Raw genomic sequence first — 17,060 nt, 5'->3', positions numbered from 1 at the left:
AGAAATCCATTACATGAATCAATCCAAAACTTAACATTATCTCCACTATGAACTTCCCATGACACATATGAGGTGTCACACCCCTTGAAGACATTATAAATTCCATATTACAGATCCTTTAGGTGGATCCAACATAGTAATAACCCTTGAGGAGTCCATAGAATCCAAGTATTTTTCTTGTAATAATCTACACTATTTCATATACTATTTGGAGCACATTTTCCATACTAATTTCCCACCAAAAACTATATTTCTAATAGAAATATCATGCAAGACAACCCCACTAGCTTCATGAGTATAAATAATATCATTAAGTGATACTAATGAAATTTCTTTTCCCCACTCAAATTTGCAGACCATAAGATTTCCCTAATAAGTTTCTCAATTTGTTGAATAATCATTTCCAAAGCTTGAAAAATAGAGATATAATAATTAGGAATAGTAAAGAGGACTATCTTAATAAGGAGAATTCTACTAGATAATGATAGCCATCGAACCTTCCAAGTTGAAATTATGTTTTTAGTTCTTTTAATGATTAGGTTCTTATGGCTAGGCTTATTAACACCCAGAAAGAAGGGGACACCAAGGTAGGTAGAAGGGAATTCGTCCAAGGGGAAGCCTAGAATGCACATGATACTATATGTGGGTGGTTGAGGGATATTGAAAATATAATATTTTTATTTTTGCACATTAACCTTTTAGCTAGAGACATTTATATAAAGGTCTAGCACCATTTTTATCTTAATAGCCTCAACAAGTAATGTGTGTGTTGGAAGTCTTGATTGGACACAAAGATACTGAGAGGGGGTGAGAGGGGGGGTGAGAGGGGTGAACTAGGATCTATAACACTTTAATCTTTTCAAAAAATCTAGAATGCATTCACCATATTTACCATCTCATATCAAATTGCTTATGCATTTATAACTTATATAATCAATTTGCAATAACATGTAGATCTAATTTATCAATCACATACATGAAAATCAATCACACAACACAAATATTTTGATTACCCAGAAACACTTCAGAAAGAAGGTAAAACTAGGGTGGGGATGACACTCACAAATCTTCACTGCTGCAGTAATAAAGTTAACTTGTTAGGGTTACAATGTTTGACCATATCAATGATCTACTCTGTGAGGGGTCTGGCCTATTAAAAGTTTTTGAGACTGTTAGATCTGACTTTGTTAGAGGATTTCACACTTATAACAAAGTAAGGACTTTGTTAGGAGATTTAAAAAGATCTGTTAAGACCACTATGTTAAGAGATTTACCCTGACTCAATCTGTTTAAACTAATTCAATACTTGATCCTCAGTTTGCTCTGATAAGATGATGTTGGATCTCCTCTTTCCAATCATCATCCTTATCTTTGATCTGATAAAGCTTTTATGCCCTTCACTACTTGACTAGTTCACTTGCTCCATTATGGAATAACATAATTATTTTCCTCTTCTGCAATGTTCACACATTCACACTCGAATTGCATGAATAGCTTGTCCACTCCTTCATAATACCATTCACTTACCCATACTCATGCTTATCTCTTAAATTAGATCTAGTTCTCCCCTATTTAAAGATTTTCATAAAGAGTTTTCTAGATGCTTCCTTGTTTCATCTCTCCATCTAATTCATTCATTATACAACTGTTGAAAACAATTGTTCAATTATATATTTTCTTTGATGTTACACAAAATGTCAACTCTTTACCAGTTAGTGTCTGTCGAGCTCACTCGAGCGGTGAAGACAATTTTCAGTGTCTTCCAAGCGTTCTAGAGATAATCAAGTTTAGAGTTTGTGTCTATCAAGTTCACTCAGTTACCAAAGGGATTTTAGTTCAGGATGTAGTGTTAATTGAGTTCACTCGGTTACCAAAGGAAGTATGAAGAAAGCATTTTATGAGTTAGTGTTGACTGAGCTGGGTCAGCTAATGAAGGATTTTCTTGAGTTAACATATTTAGTTTGATTAATTTATTTGTTAAGTCTAGCTGACTTAAGGGATGAATATTGAATATTTGAAAGTTTAATCAAGATGACTTGATAAGGTAAATGATATAAGTATAAGGTGAAGTTTTGGGATTATATGTAGAGAAGCATGGGATTGAAAAGATAAATCAAAGAAGTGAATTAGAAGGATATCAAAGTATCCTGAGTTGATCGAGCTACAAAAAATTTTCTGATCAAGGAGGATCAAGTATCCAATCCGGAATAAAGATCTAAAATTAGAAATAGAGTTGCATAAACAATTAGGTCATATCATTGTTACTCTCTAATAATTGTAGTAGTGAATCAAATCTCTTAATAGAGTTAGCTTAACAACTATTTGCAGAATCCTCTAACAAGGTGGCATTTCTAGATTGAAGTGTCTAAAGACCTCTAACAAGTCCACTCCTAATAGGGTGATTTAAATATTTTAATAGGGTCACACATCAAATGTGTTTTGTAGCCTTTAATAGGGTTGGCTCCTAATAGAGCTCACTTTAAAAGAGTGAAAAATAGTAACTAATTACAATTGATGGTTTTTCCCAAATTGGGTTTCCATGTTAAATCCTAGTGTCACATGTGTTCATGTTATTTGCTTTATGTTTATGTAACTAAGTTAATTAATGTTTATCACATTTAATATCATAAGATCTACATGTTCAATGTTAACCAAGTAAAAATCCATGTATTTAGTTTTCACTGAGTTATTGTGTTAACTGAGTGATTCATTGCTAACCGAGTTACATCAATATTTTAGTTTTAGCAGAGTTAGATTTTGAATTGTATTGACATCTTAAGGGATCTTGGATTTGTTTTTGCAGTAATTGATTCACCTCTCCCCTCTCAGTTACTCATCTTATATTTTGAACAATTGGTATTAGAGCTTTTGGTGCTTGCAAAGAAGGTTTCAAAGACCTAATCTAAAGATCAAGATGTCTTACAAAAGGGATATCCCTAAGTTGAACATAGATAATTTGAAGGCATGACAGGAACTCATGAGAGTGCATTTGACAACCATTGGAGACTCAAGCCTAAAGTACCTAGATACCAAATATGTGGCACCTACTAGAACTATGACTATTGAAGAAATTATAGAAAAGAAGGATCATAACATTATGATGATTGATATTGCCTTGACTCTCAATTATGTTGAATTTGATGAAGTCAAAGATTGTGGTACTTCTTATAAGATGTGGATCAAACTAAAGGCTATCTATGGAGGTGATGAAAATGTAAGGAGAGCTAAGGAAGAAAGTCTTAGAGGTCAATTTAATCAAATTAAGATGAGAAGATGAAAAAATTTCAAAATATAGTGAAAGAATAAAAGCCAGTGTGTGTGCAATCAGAGCCTCGGGAGGAAAGATAGACAATGAGAGTGTGGTAAGAAAGGTACTCAAAACACTTCTTCCTATCTATGCAATTAGAGTTTCAACAATTCAAGAGATGATATGTAATCCCAATAATTATATAACTTTGGATGCACTAGTGCAAAGGTTGACAACCTTTGAGTTAGATAATTATGATAACTATGTTCCTAACTCTAGCAACATTGAGTCTGCATTTCAAGCCAAGCTATCCTCAAGAAGCAATTTGTAAAATGTAAAAGGAAATTAGACAATGAAGATGAAGATGGTTTTGATGATGATCTTGAAGTCATTGAAGCATTACTTGCAAGAAGATTTCCCAAGGGAAAAGGGAAGTACAAAGGCAAAATTCCTTTGATCTTCTTTTCTTCTGAAGAAGTTGGTCACATTGTTGCAAGGTGTCCAAACAAAGAAGGCAAAGAAGAAAATAATATTGACAAGTACAAAAGCAATACATATTTGAAAAGCTAAAAGTAATACAAGGATAAAGGTAAGAAATCTTGCTACATTGCTAAAGATTCTAATAGTAGTGAAGAAGATGAAATGGTCTAAATTGTTGTGAAGGATGAATCCGAATGAGAATGATAAGATGGCCTTTATCTCACATGTTAGTAAGAATGATACATGGATCATAGATAGTGGTTGTTCTCACCATATGACTGGTGATAAATCTAAATTTAAGAACTTGGTACACTATGATGGTGGAAGTGTTATATTTGGCAATGATGAACCATGCTATGTGAAAGGAAAAGGTTGTATTGCACTAACCAATGATCTCAAATGTGATAATAATTATTGGGTTGAAGGACTAAAACATAATCGACTTAGTGTGGATCAAGTGAACAACATTGGATTCAAGGTAGAATTCATGAATGGAAAGGCCAATCTGCTAAATGGGAAAGAAAATCTGGTTGGGATTGATAATCAAACAAAAGGTAATCTATTCTACCTAGATCTAACTGAAAGTTCATGTTTCATAGCTCAAGAAGAAGAAAACTAGTTATGGCACAAAAGGTTATGTCATGTAAATTTTGATAACTTGATCAACATAAACAAAAATAGAAGAGTGAGAGGCATTCCAAGCCTCAGGAAATCTGACATGGGCATGTACAAGAAATGTCAAATTGGTAAGATGGGAAAGACAAGTTTTAAAAACAAAAATTATCATTTTGAAGAAGTACTAGAGTTGGTTCATACAGATCTTTGTGGACCCATTAGCAAAGCAAGCTATTGTGGAGATAAGCACTTTATTTTATTTGTTGATGATTATTCTAGAATGATGATAGTAATCTAATTGAAGAATAGATCAAAAGCTTTTCAAAAGTTCAAGTGGTATCTAGCAAGAGTAGAAAAAGAAACAGGAAAGAAACTGAAATGTTAAAGATTAGATAGAGGAGGAGAATTCATTTGTAATGAATTCAATGTATTATGCAATGAGAAAGGAACCAAAAGGAAAGTGTATGCACCTGGTACACCTTAGCAGAATGACATAGTTGAGAGAAGGAATAGATCAATCATGGACTATGTAAGAACCCTGATGATAGAGAAGAAAATTGCTATCAAAAATTGGAAGGAAGAAATCAACACTATAATTCATACCTTGAACTGAGTACAACTGAAGAAAGATTTAGGTAAAACACCTTATGAATTATGGTCTGGGTATAAACCTAATATTTGTTATTTCAAAGTATTTGGAAGCAAATGTTATATTCTAAAGGAGTCAAGAAAAGGAAAATTGATGTGAAAAGTGATAAAGACATATTTATGGGATACTCCAATAAGAGAAAAGCATACAAATGTTTGTATCTATCTACTCATAAAGTTATAGAAAGCAAACATGATAAGATTGATGATTTTGTAGAAAAGAGTGAAGAAAAAAGTAGTAAGGAACTTGAAAACTATAGAAACTTTGTTTACTATGAGCCTAACACTGCACCTAATGCAATTGGGAATCAACAGTCTTCACCACCTTAGTCCCTAAAATCCCTAGTTCAACCTGAGTCATAGTTTGAAGGACCTAAGTCATGGTTTGAAGAACCCAAGTTTTAGCTAATGGAAACCTAGTTATAGTATAAAGGACCCGATTCATAGTCAGTGGGACCTGAGCATGATTCAAAAGATCATGGTGAACCTAGTGATTTCAAAAAGAAGGAGCCCAAACTCACTGGATATGTCAAAAGGCATCAAGCACTTTAAAAAATCATTGGAGATCAGTTAGTTGGTACAATGACAAGGAACAAATATAAAGGTACATGTTTGCTTATTGAATTTGAACCTAGAATTGTAAAAGATGCATTAGAGAATGAAAGCTAGATTAAAGCAATGAATGAAGAGATTGATCAGATTGAAAGGAACAAAACTTGGACTCATGTTCCTAGACCAAAGGATAAAAATGTAATAGACACAAAATGGGTATTCAAAAATAAGTTGAATGAGAATGGAGAAGTTTCAAGAAACAAGGAAAGGCTAGTTTGGAAGGGTTATGCTAAAGAGGAAGGTATTGACTATGGAGAAAATTTTGCTCCTATTGCTAGACTAGAAGATGTTAGAACACTCCTTGCATATGCAACACACAAAGGATTCAAAGTATATCAGATGGATGTGAAATCAACATTCCTAAATAGAATCTTAGAAGTGGAAGTCTACATTGAGCAAGCAGAAGGTTTCATTGATCCTAGCAAAAGGGACATGGTTTGCAGATTACAAAAAGCTTTGTATGGTCTCAAACAAGCCCCTAGAGCCTTGTATGAAAGGTTATATAATTATCTCATAAAGATTGGTTTTTAAAGAACTAATGATAACAATATTCTATACATCAAAGAAAGGCTAGATAAGAAGATTGTATTGTTTAAAATATTTGTAGATGATACATTATTTACTAGAAATGATTATTTATGCAAAAAAAAATTCTAATGAAATGAGTAAGGAATTTGAAATGTAAATGTTTGGAGAGATCAAATTCTTTTTTGGCTTGCAAATTCAATAGAAGAAGGATGGTATCTACATTACTCAATCAAACTACATCAAGGAGATATTGAAGAATTTTGGAATGGAGGATTCTAGACTAGTTGCAACACCTATGTCTACTGAACATAAGCTTTCCAAAGAAGATTATTCAAAATAGGTAGATCAGACTACATACATATCAATTATTGTAGAACTTTAATATGTAGTGCACACAAGACCTAATCTAGCATTAGAAGTTGGTATGGTGGCTAGATTTTTCGCTAATCCAAAAGAAAATCATATGATGGCAATCAAAAGAATCGTGAGGTATCTAAAGGCAACTGAAGATTATGGTTTGTGGTATAAGAAAGGAGGAAACTATAAATTGAAAGCACTCACTGATGTTGACTAGGGAGGAAGTATTGATGATAGAAAGAGCACTAGTGGTAGATCATTCTTTCTTAGAAAGAGGCTTGTATCTTACAAGCAAGAAGGAGAGCTATATCTCTTAGTCTATTGCAGAAGTAGAATATGTTGTTGCAGCAGTCAATTGCTGAAATATTATTTGGTTCAAACAATTGTTGATAGGTATGAAGGAAGAAATCAAGGATCCAGTTGTTTTTTCATATGATAACACTAGTGAAATTAACATTTCAAATAATCCTAAGATGCATACCAAAACCAATCACATTGCAATAAAGTATCATTGCTTGAGAGAATTGGTGGAAGACAAGGAGGTAAGATTGGACTATGTGAATACAAAAGAATATATTGCAGACATATTCACCAAGAAATTACCTAAGGATGTATTTTTGTATCTAAGAGGTAAGCTAGGGGTCATTCTCCTATTTGAAGCTCATTAAACAATGTTTAGTGATGCATCAACCAAGCACATGAAGATCACTCAAGTTTATGTAGTATTATAAAGAGCATATTGCATATGAATTAGTACATCAGGTACATGGGAAGTTCATTGAATGTTATCTTTGGCATAAGATGTCATAGAGGGAGAGTTTGCTATCAATATCAATAAATTTTATGATTTTTTATGTTTTTGGCATGAGTTGTCAAAAAGAGAGATTTTTCTGCCAAGTAAGATGAAGAGTAAATAAGGAAAGTTTGTTGACAAAAGGAGAAACTACAATTAGAGTAATCAGAGAATCATTTCAAAGGGAGAGATTGATGTCAGAGATAGTTCACATGGATAGAGGGAGTTATCATAGATGAGAATCAGAATGAAACTAAGGATATTATCCTTACTTTTATTTTGCTCTAAAATTTCAATGTCTTATGACATGTTATGTTAACATCAATACCAAAGAGGGAGATCATTGAAAACAATTGTTTGATTGTATATTTTCTTTAATGTTACACAAAATGTCAAGTCTTTACGAGTTAGTGTCTACCAAGTTCATGTAGGAGATGAAGACAGTTTCTAGTGTTTGCCAAGCATTCAAGAGATAGTAAATTTCAGAGTCAGTGTCTACTGAGTTCACTTGGTTAACAAAGGGATTGAAAATAATTTTTTGATTGTATATTGTCTTTAATGTTACACAAATTTTCAAGTCTTTACCAATCAGTGTCTGCCAAGCTCACTTAGGAGATGAAGATAGTTTCTAATGTTTACCAAGCATTCCAGAGATAGTAAATTTTAGAGTCAGTGTCTACCAAGTTCACTTGGTTACCAAAGGGAATTCAATTCAAGATGCAGTGTTAACCAAGTTCACTTGGTTACCAAAGGAGGTTTGAAGAAGTCTTTTCTGAGTTAGTGTTGACCGAGATGGGTTAGCTAACAAATGATTTTCTTGAGTCAACATATTTAGTTTGATGAATTTATTTGTTAAGTCTAGCTGACTTAAGGGATGAATATTGAGTATTTGAAAGTGCATTCAAGTCAAATTGACAAGGTTAATGATATAAGTAAAAGGTGAAGTTGTGGGATTGAATGTAGAGAAGCACGAGATTGAAAAGATAAATAAAGGAAGTGAATTGGAAGGATATCAGAGTATCCTTAGTTGATCTAGCTGCAAATTTTTATCTGATCAAGTATTCAAGCTAGAACACAGATATGAAATCAGAAATATAGTTGTATCAACAATCAAGTTGTATCATTGTTACTCTCTAATAATTATAGTAGTGAATCAAATCTCTTAACAGAGTTGGCTTAACAACTATTTGCAAAATCCTCTCACAAGGTGGTATTTCTAGATTGGAGTATCTAAAGACCTCTAACAAGAACACTCCTAATAGGGTGATTTAAATATTTTAATAGGGTCACACCTAATTTTGTGTTTTGTAACCTTTAATAGGGTTGGCACCTAATAGGGCTCAATTCAGAAGAGTAAAAGATAATAACTAGTTGCAATTGGTGGTTTTTCCCAAATTGGGTTTCCACATTAAATCCTAGTGTCACATGTGTTCATGTTATTTTCTTTATGTTTCTCCAACTAAGTTAATTAAGGTTAATCACATTTAATATCATAAGATCTACATGTTTAGTGTTAACCAGGTAACAATGCATATATTCAGTATTAACCAAGTTACTGTGTTAACCAAGTGATTCAATGCTAACTGAGTTACAACAGTATTTCAGCTTCAATAAACTTTGATTTTGAATTGTACTGACATCTTAAGGGATCTTAGATTTGGTTTTGTGGTAACTAATTCACCCCTCCCCTCTCAGTTACTCCTCTTATATTTTCAACAAGAACATAGGGATTTTTGATCCACGTCATAAAATTTGTAAAACTCTATGTAACAAACTCTATAAATATTAAATATTATGTCCATGTCAACTTTTTAATGGTTTACCTCAAAGTTTGCATCATTCTTGACTTGAATGTAACTTTTCTATTGCTCAACACTTCTTGTTTCTAACACTCGACACTCCCTGTATATGCTGCTAACACTTGGTCACTACTATGCTCAATACCTTCTGTATAACTCAGCTTCAACATACTTGAGCTGCTATATTTACATTACACTTGACTTATATTGAAAATACTTGGTGACCACATACTTTCTCTGCTCCTATAGATCTCAGCATATACAATTTATATACATAACTTGGCCTATATAGAGTAGCTTGGTCGCAGTGATGACTATCTAACTTTGCCTAGTAAATGACTAAGTGTTTGACACTAATAGACAATAATAGTTTAAGAGACCAACAATCCCCCTATTTGACATTAGTGGAAAAATACTTTTTCATGATTACATCATTACAAATATGAGTACTCCCCCTAATCCTATGAATTAGTTCAAAAATAGAACTATAAAACTTTTGTCTTATGCCAAATAAACAAATAATGAACAATATATACACATGACTCTATGTAGTCTGATTGTTTTAGTTTCATTCTCTATCTTCTACATTCTAATTGCCTTCTAAACTTCTAAACTCTGTTACATTCACCTTGTTCTTTATTTTCTTTTCTCAATTCAAAATATGTAATCATCATTACATTCCCCCTTGTTTTTGTCACTTGTGGCTGTTGTTGGGTTTTAATGGGCGAAATCAAACCATATTTTTCAATAAAAGGTTATAAATTTGGGTGATCATAGCCAACGCATGATCCCAAATGGTTCTTTCTGATTCCAAAGTATGATTTCACAACTATATCCTAGTTGCCAAATCAATTAAACTGTGAACCACTAAAAGATTGTGATCTTCATTAATAAGATCTTGGGTTGTTTTGATTTCTTTCTACATAACCTCCAAGTGGGGTATCAACTTTGTTTGAATAGAGATCAACTGTGATCTCCTACTATTTTTAGCTATTTGAAGTTCAACCAATTTTTCTTGAGCATCCAACAACTTTTTGTAGTGTTGTGAACTAAATTAAGCTAGTTGCAAAAGAGTGTTTCTTGCTATCATCATCTCAGCTTGAATATGTTGGATGTTGGCCCTAATTCACTTGTGCATCTTGGCATATCACATTAAATATTATATAAATTTTGTATTCTTTAAATTAGTTCTTCTGTGTTTTGTACACATTCCTGCAGTTGCACTTTCTATTTGGCAATTATTGTAGAAACTTTATCTACAACCTTATGTTCAAATTTATTTGCAAACCAATCCATCAAATTTTCATCAAATTCTATATCTCTAGCATTTATTTGTTCAATAATATTTACAAGTTGGGAAATTATTGGGGCTTGCCCATAAAAAATTTAAATATCAAATGCCTTAACAAAAATATCTTTAACATCATTTAATACTTGCTTCTGTTGTTGTTCTCTCTGTCATGCCCAAACTACGAGGGCAAGAACACAATTTTTTATTATTATTAATAATTAGAATGCTCAAAGTTCGATAAGGTTGAATCACATTACAAGAAAAGATTCTCTTCATTACATCTTAAGTTACATATCTTGTGAAGGCATACATCGTTAAAATATGATGCTCTCACTATTAGGTTGATATCGACAAAATTATGTTCTTACATTAACTTATAAAGATATGCAAAAATTACTTAAATAACAATGTACATGAATACAGGTTAAAAATTAATTGAAAATATCTAATCAAGATCAACTATAAAACTCTTCGACATTTATCGATTTTCAATCTAACCAATAATGAAAAGTCACTTAAAGAAAAATACAATTAACTAAAATTAAAACTGAATATAAATATCTAAAATTTATTAACATTAAACATTTCGAATATCCTAACATAATAAAAACTAATACTATTACAAAACAACTAACTACACTAAAATCTAGCCATAAATCTAGATTTAATTACATGATAAACTAACTTTAATTTAACTCTATGAAAATTTAAAAAGAAATAAAACATACTAAAACTTAAATTAAGAACTACTACTAATAAATAAATATTAGCATTTAAAAACAAATAACAATTTAAACAACATAAATAATAAACTAACTAAAACAATGTTAATAAATTAAACTAATTATACTAACAAATTAAAATTGCACTTGGAACTAACTAATTAAAATTACTAACTAATACTAATTTAAATATCATCAACTAAATCTATAAAACTTAAACTACATTAATTAACAACTAACCAAAATTAAAACTTAATATCAAAACTAACTACCATAATATACTAACCTAACACTAACCTACTTACTAACTAACACCTAAAACTAACTTAAAACTTATCTAAAACATAAATTAAACAATATAAATAAACAACTAATCTAACCCCCATACTCTAAGCTACCCCTACACACCTACACCCACCCCCACCCTACACTACCATGCACTTCCCAAGGGACAGATGCGCTTCCCAAGCGCTGTCCTTGGGACAGCGCTCTGCCCCAAACCTGCGCAGGCCTCCCAAGGTGGGTGACCCAAAATGAAGGCAGATTTTAATAAAATTTGTCAACTTTGTTTAAGTCCACCAAAAAAATAGGTGAGTGCTCAAAAACATAAGGGGATGGGACATGGGGGCAGGGTGACATCACCCCCCCCCCCCCATGATTATTATTGACTTTACACAAACATATTTTATAAAACCCTTTTAAAATATTCATTCCAAGGGTAACGTCCAAGGGGAGATGGTGACACATTTATGTCATAAAGTTTATTAGGTAAGTTTAGGATATTTAGTTTATATGATAAGTTATAATTTCTTGTTTATTTAATTACTATTTTTTAAAATTTTAAATACAATATTTACTAAAACAAAGAGGATAATAAGAGAATCTTTTAGATTCTCTGTTACCAAAAAGGTAAGAATTCTTTTCCCATACAAAAGACAGAGAGTTTTTACTCTCTTGCAACATTTTTTTTTTTTGAAATTTTTTCTAAGTATAGAATTACAAGGCAAAGTATATATTTCTTTTTGGTCTATATTTTAAGGTGTATTTTTTTTTAATAGATTTAAGACATTGATACCATAGTTTGAGTCACATTAATACCATAATCATTTGTTCTCCAATATAACTTGAATTGAAATAATTCGACCTTTGTCATTATTTTCTTTTTAATGAAAATCTATAAAGACTTGTTACAACCTTAACATACCAAGAATATGAATTATCTGTTTTATTCAATAATGCAATAATTGTTTGATTCTAATAATCATGAAAACTGACTCTACATGCATGATCGTAATTTTCGTTTTCAACATAAAAGAAAACTTGAAATTTTTCCAAATTGAACATCATCAATTCCATCCTATTTTTGATGTGCATCCATCTAAATTTAAATCACGATTAAATCACATGATAACCAATTATACTCAAACACCAATTTTATTGGCAAACCTGATTCAAAGGCTCAGCCAAGAAATAACCAGGAAGAAAACCCGGCTTCGTTGCCATTACAACAAAGTTTGAAATACAAATTTCATAGGATATCAATCCCAATTACAACAATTTAATTGAATTTTCTTCGTGACCCTCATCAAGGGATTCATAACAATTTCTGCAACACATTTCAAAAACCATGGAGGGAACAAAATCTGATCAGGTGACAACCAAGCATAACCAAGAGACAATCAAACATGCATATTCATACATGGTTTACACAATAGGATTCACAATGAATCAAAACTAGTGAAAGGTGGATTTTTCCAATAGGAGATGTCAAACACAACACCAAACCAGGTGCCCAATCGGAGCTATAAATCAAGAACTTCCATTCTTCCATTTTTACATGCCAAAACTCATACGTGGTTTGTGCTGACAGGTAGGGGCCCATAACACCCTACCCTCTCTCCCTCTTCTCATCTTGAGAAAAGACTCTGCACTGGTTGGAGTCCACCTAAAAAGACCTTTCCCAAAATTGGTCACTTCTACCCTATCCAAGGGTGAGTAATACCAAAACACCCATACAAGAAAGCTTCAAAATTGTAAACATAAACATGAAAGGAAATCATTCAAAATAACATGGTTTTCAAATCTTCCCAACATACCCACAATCATACAAGCATTCAAACATCAACAAGGTAGCATAAGCATGAAACAAACATGAAAATCTGAACAAGGGAGATGAGAATTCCTACCTGCACAAAGAGGTAATGGCAATGAACAAGTTTGAGTAGAGCTTTTCCCTTCCTTGCTCCAATCTTCCAAGACTCCTTTCTAAATGTAGAGATTGGGTAACAACCTCCACTACTCCAAGAAGGGCCTCTAAATAAGCCTCAAACTCAACCACCAAAAGGATCAATAACTTCTCCCACCCACCTACAAATCTAGAAGCTCCTAACTCAACCCATACTATGGTTAACCACTAAGTGGAGGTGAGGTGAGACAACTCATGGTAGCCATAGTCAATTTTCGCACAAAAGCAAAAAGAGACTTTTTGAGTGGCCTCAAAAGTCAATAAAAGGGGCTTAGGGGTTGAAAAAGACCCCCAACCCATACCCATACCCCGTGGGTATAAATATTTCATGTTTAAAAGCCTTAGGAATAGGTTTAGAGCCAAACAAAAGCTAGGAAATAAATTAGGACCAACTAACAACTCTAAAATGCAGATTAAGCACTAATCTGGATTAGGGATGACTAAACTCAATTAAAAACCAAATTAGCAAACTGACACTAACTTAAACCAACTTAGGTCCAAAGGTTACACAACTAACCCTAATCAGCACGCTGAAGAGCATACACAATTCACGAGTGTCAAGTGACACTATAAGAACACAGTTTATGAACATTAACATTTATTGATCACAAAAAGATACATACATACATCTCTCAAAAAATTTGATTACAAACAACAAGGTTTCCATAATGAGCACATAGAGATCAGTTCTGTTCCTCCGTCGATTTTCTCAGCTAAAATATCTGCACACTCATTGCACACATTAGTAGTCCCAAAAATCACATGTACATATGTATATACGTATCAAAAATTCACATAAATTGAAACATACATCAATCACAAAATCAGGGTTCCTCTCATCCTATTCAATTCTTAACCATTTAAAATATCTTAAACCAAAATGTTAATCCTACCTTTTACTTAATTCATCAACATACATATACATAAAACATTAAATGACGGACATCAAATATCTTAAAATAACATCACACAACATGAAATAATATGATATGTTTAAGTATCTGATAATGTCTTGACATCTCAAGTCATGAGTATCAAAAAGATAAAGTAACAACTAAGGCTACGAAGGGTCAGGGCGAGGCCTCACACTCTCCTCAATTCTTCTTGTCTCTTCTTCTTGGCCAAAATTTCTTGTAGGAAAATTGTTTTCTCAAGAGTGAGATTTTTCAAATCCAATTGTGGCACCTTAATAACTTTTAGACTAGCTTCAATATCTAGAGAGAGGTCCTTTCTTTCTTTCTTTTCTCTAGGTGTAGAGGTGTTGTTACTCAACACTGCTTTGGGAGATGGTGAGGGGGTATCACCACTTGATTGAGTTTGTGCATTTGTGCTAGAGACAACAATAGTAGCACTTGACTCTATTTTATTTTCCTCCTTATTTAACTCAATGTGAGGTCTTGACACTTTTGGTCCTTCTTGACATGTGGTAGGAATGTCTACACTAGTGTCTTTATCAACTTCTTCTACCTCTTGCTCCTCTTTTTTTGTATTTGAGGGCATCTCTAGAATATCAGGGGCGTCAACATGAACTGGTGACATATTGTCTTGTGGACTTGCCACACCTGGACTCATCGCATCACTGTCATCATCTTCTATAGTAGCTATCTCAATGTCTTTTTCTTATTTTGTGAGACCAAAAATACTCTTCCAGAGTAACTCATTCTTCTAAATTACAACATCAGCCTTATTTTGTAATCACATAAAAATTCTAAATTTATGAATGAATATGTTCCCGTATCTCTCCAAAAAAGTTTCCTTCTAATCTTGTGACAAATCAGACATAACCTTGGCTAATGTGATAATCCTAATGTTTTTCTCTTCTTCTTCTACCTATTGCCACCTTCTAACAAGTCTATTATATAAATCTGTAGGTATCTTCTTTTCTACTTCATTTGGAGTTAATTTTTTATTTTTCATCATATCTGTCATGTCCTCCTCAACTTTTTTTTCTATCATCATTATCCAATGTGTCATATTTCACAAATCTAAAACAGGATAAACCTGGTGATCTCCTTAGGTTTGCACATACCTCATCAATAGATTTGTTTCTTCTTGTGGGATTTCCTTTGACCAATCTTCTTCTATTTGGTTTTGGTCCACTAGTCTCATTAGTCTCTACTATTCTTTGTTTTATGATTATTCGGCACTAGCTGCTACTCTTGTCCTTGGTTTAAAAGGAGGTGGAGAAGAGAGGGGTGTCACCACTGCCTTATTTGTGATTCTTTTTTCCTTCTTTCTAGGTGGTGTGAAAACCACTAGGGATTTGTAACATACCCTACTAATTCTACCTTGAATTTTTTAGTTTTGATTCAGCAACATTTTGTCAAACAGTTGGTGTGCAAAGTCTGATTTGTAATTTCTGAGTTCTTGTTCAGATGTTATAATATTTCTCTGCCAAACAATGACCATATGATCTGAAGAATAGCAAGGACAAATATCTTGGCACTTGAACACTACTACAAATATGCAATGTAAAGAGTTCTTATGGACTGATCGTTAATGTTCCGTACACTTATCCTCTATTCAAGATATACAAACTTCATATAGCTGTGTACAAAAGTGACTGAGTTTGTAGTGCAAAGACTGTTACACAGTGACTGAATATGCAAAACTCTTTATAATTATGACACCTATACATTCAATGAACTATTATAATCAGGTGTAGAAGAACCTGGAAATAATATGATCGTTGTTGTTCAAAATTTGAGGATGGATGTCCAGTTCAGCAACCCATCTAATAGCTACTCGGTTAGGGTATGAAATATGACCTCCAAGTACACAGAATGAGGATTGTTCATGCGCACTATTCACATGCACTGTTCACGCGCATTGTTCACGCGCACTGTAGCAGCACTGTTTACCCACAAACCTGCTCCAAATCTCACCTCCAAATCTGTTGTCCATGCTGTTCAATGTCTGCAATGATAATCCTTTGGAAATGGAACAATTTCAATCTTACCTGTAGCTGAAAAATTGAAGCTGAATGCACACAGTATGAAGCTAATAGATTCTTAAATCCCTTGACTCTGTCTTCCAAGAGTGAAAGGATTGTCACCAATGGAGGATTTCGTCTCCAAAAGCCAGCAACCAAACCAACCAAACTAAGCTTGAATTTCATCAATTTCTTCATATCTCCACACCCCACTCATGGCTGTATATAAAGTCCTCTTAGAGGGTCGACCCCCACTCCACAAGCAATGTGGGATTAAATCTCATATTTGCATTTTAATATATTGTTTCCATTTATCACTTTAAAGTCCCAAGGAGATCATTTGGTGTCCCACTCTTGGGCACACATATATATAATAAAGTAACCTTATAATATTAATTTAATTGAAGTTACTTTATTAAATAACTTCCGGCATTAAAATTCCATAGCAAATGATCTCGAAACACCACAAATGATAGCTCGTTAGAAAGAGCTAAGAAAAACACATCCAACCCCATCATCAAAATTATCATCTGACTAGCCTGGCTGACTTACTAAAAATAGTAAGTCACATTGTAAATGCCTCCAAACGAACTTAGTTGGCCCCAGAACAAAATCGACTAGGCCAAAACACCACAAGATCCCGTCCATGTCCTTGTTAGCCCCCGGGACCACATAGAAGTAGGCTAACGACAACATATATCCAAACTGGTTAAACAGGGGACATTACAGTCCGCCCCTCTTGAAATTGCTTGTCCCCAAGCAATCTCAACTCTGGATGTTGAAGAACCTGC

At 33.2% G+C, this 17,060-nt stretch overlaps 1 pseudogene; it reads right to left on the bottom strand.

Annotated features, from left to right (window-relative positions):
* Positions 1–16,241, bottom strand: part of LOC149541208 (DEAD-box ATP-dependent RNA helicase 15-like) — a 32,105-nt pseudogene extending 15,864 nt beyond the window's left edge.
* Positions 16,242–17,060: the final 819 nt, after the last annotated feature.

This window comes from Cupressus sempervirens, chromosome 9, assembly GCF_028749045.1.
Source record: "Cupressus sempervirens isolate cs-2001-9-10 chromosome 9, ASM2874904v1, whole genome shotgun sequence".
In the NCBI taxonomy this organism is placed as follows: domain Eukaryota; kingdom Viridiplantae; phylum Streptophyta; class Pinopsida; order Cupressales; family Cupressaceae; genus Cupressus; species Cupressus sempervirens.
Note: the sequence above shows the minus strand (reverse complement) of the source record. Positions and strands in the feature narration are given on the sequence as shown.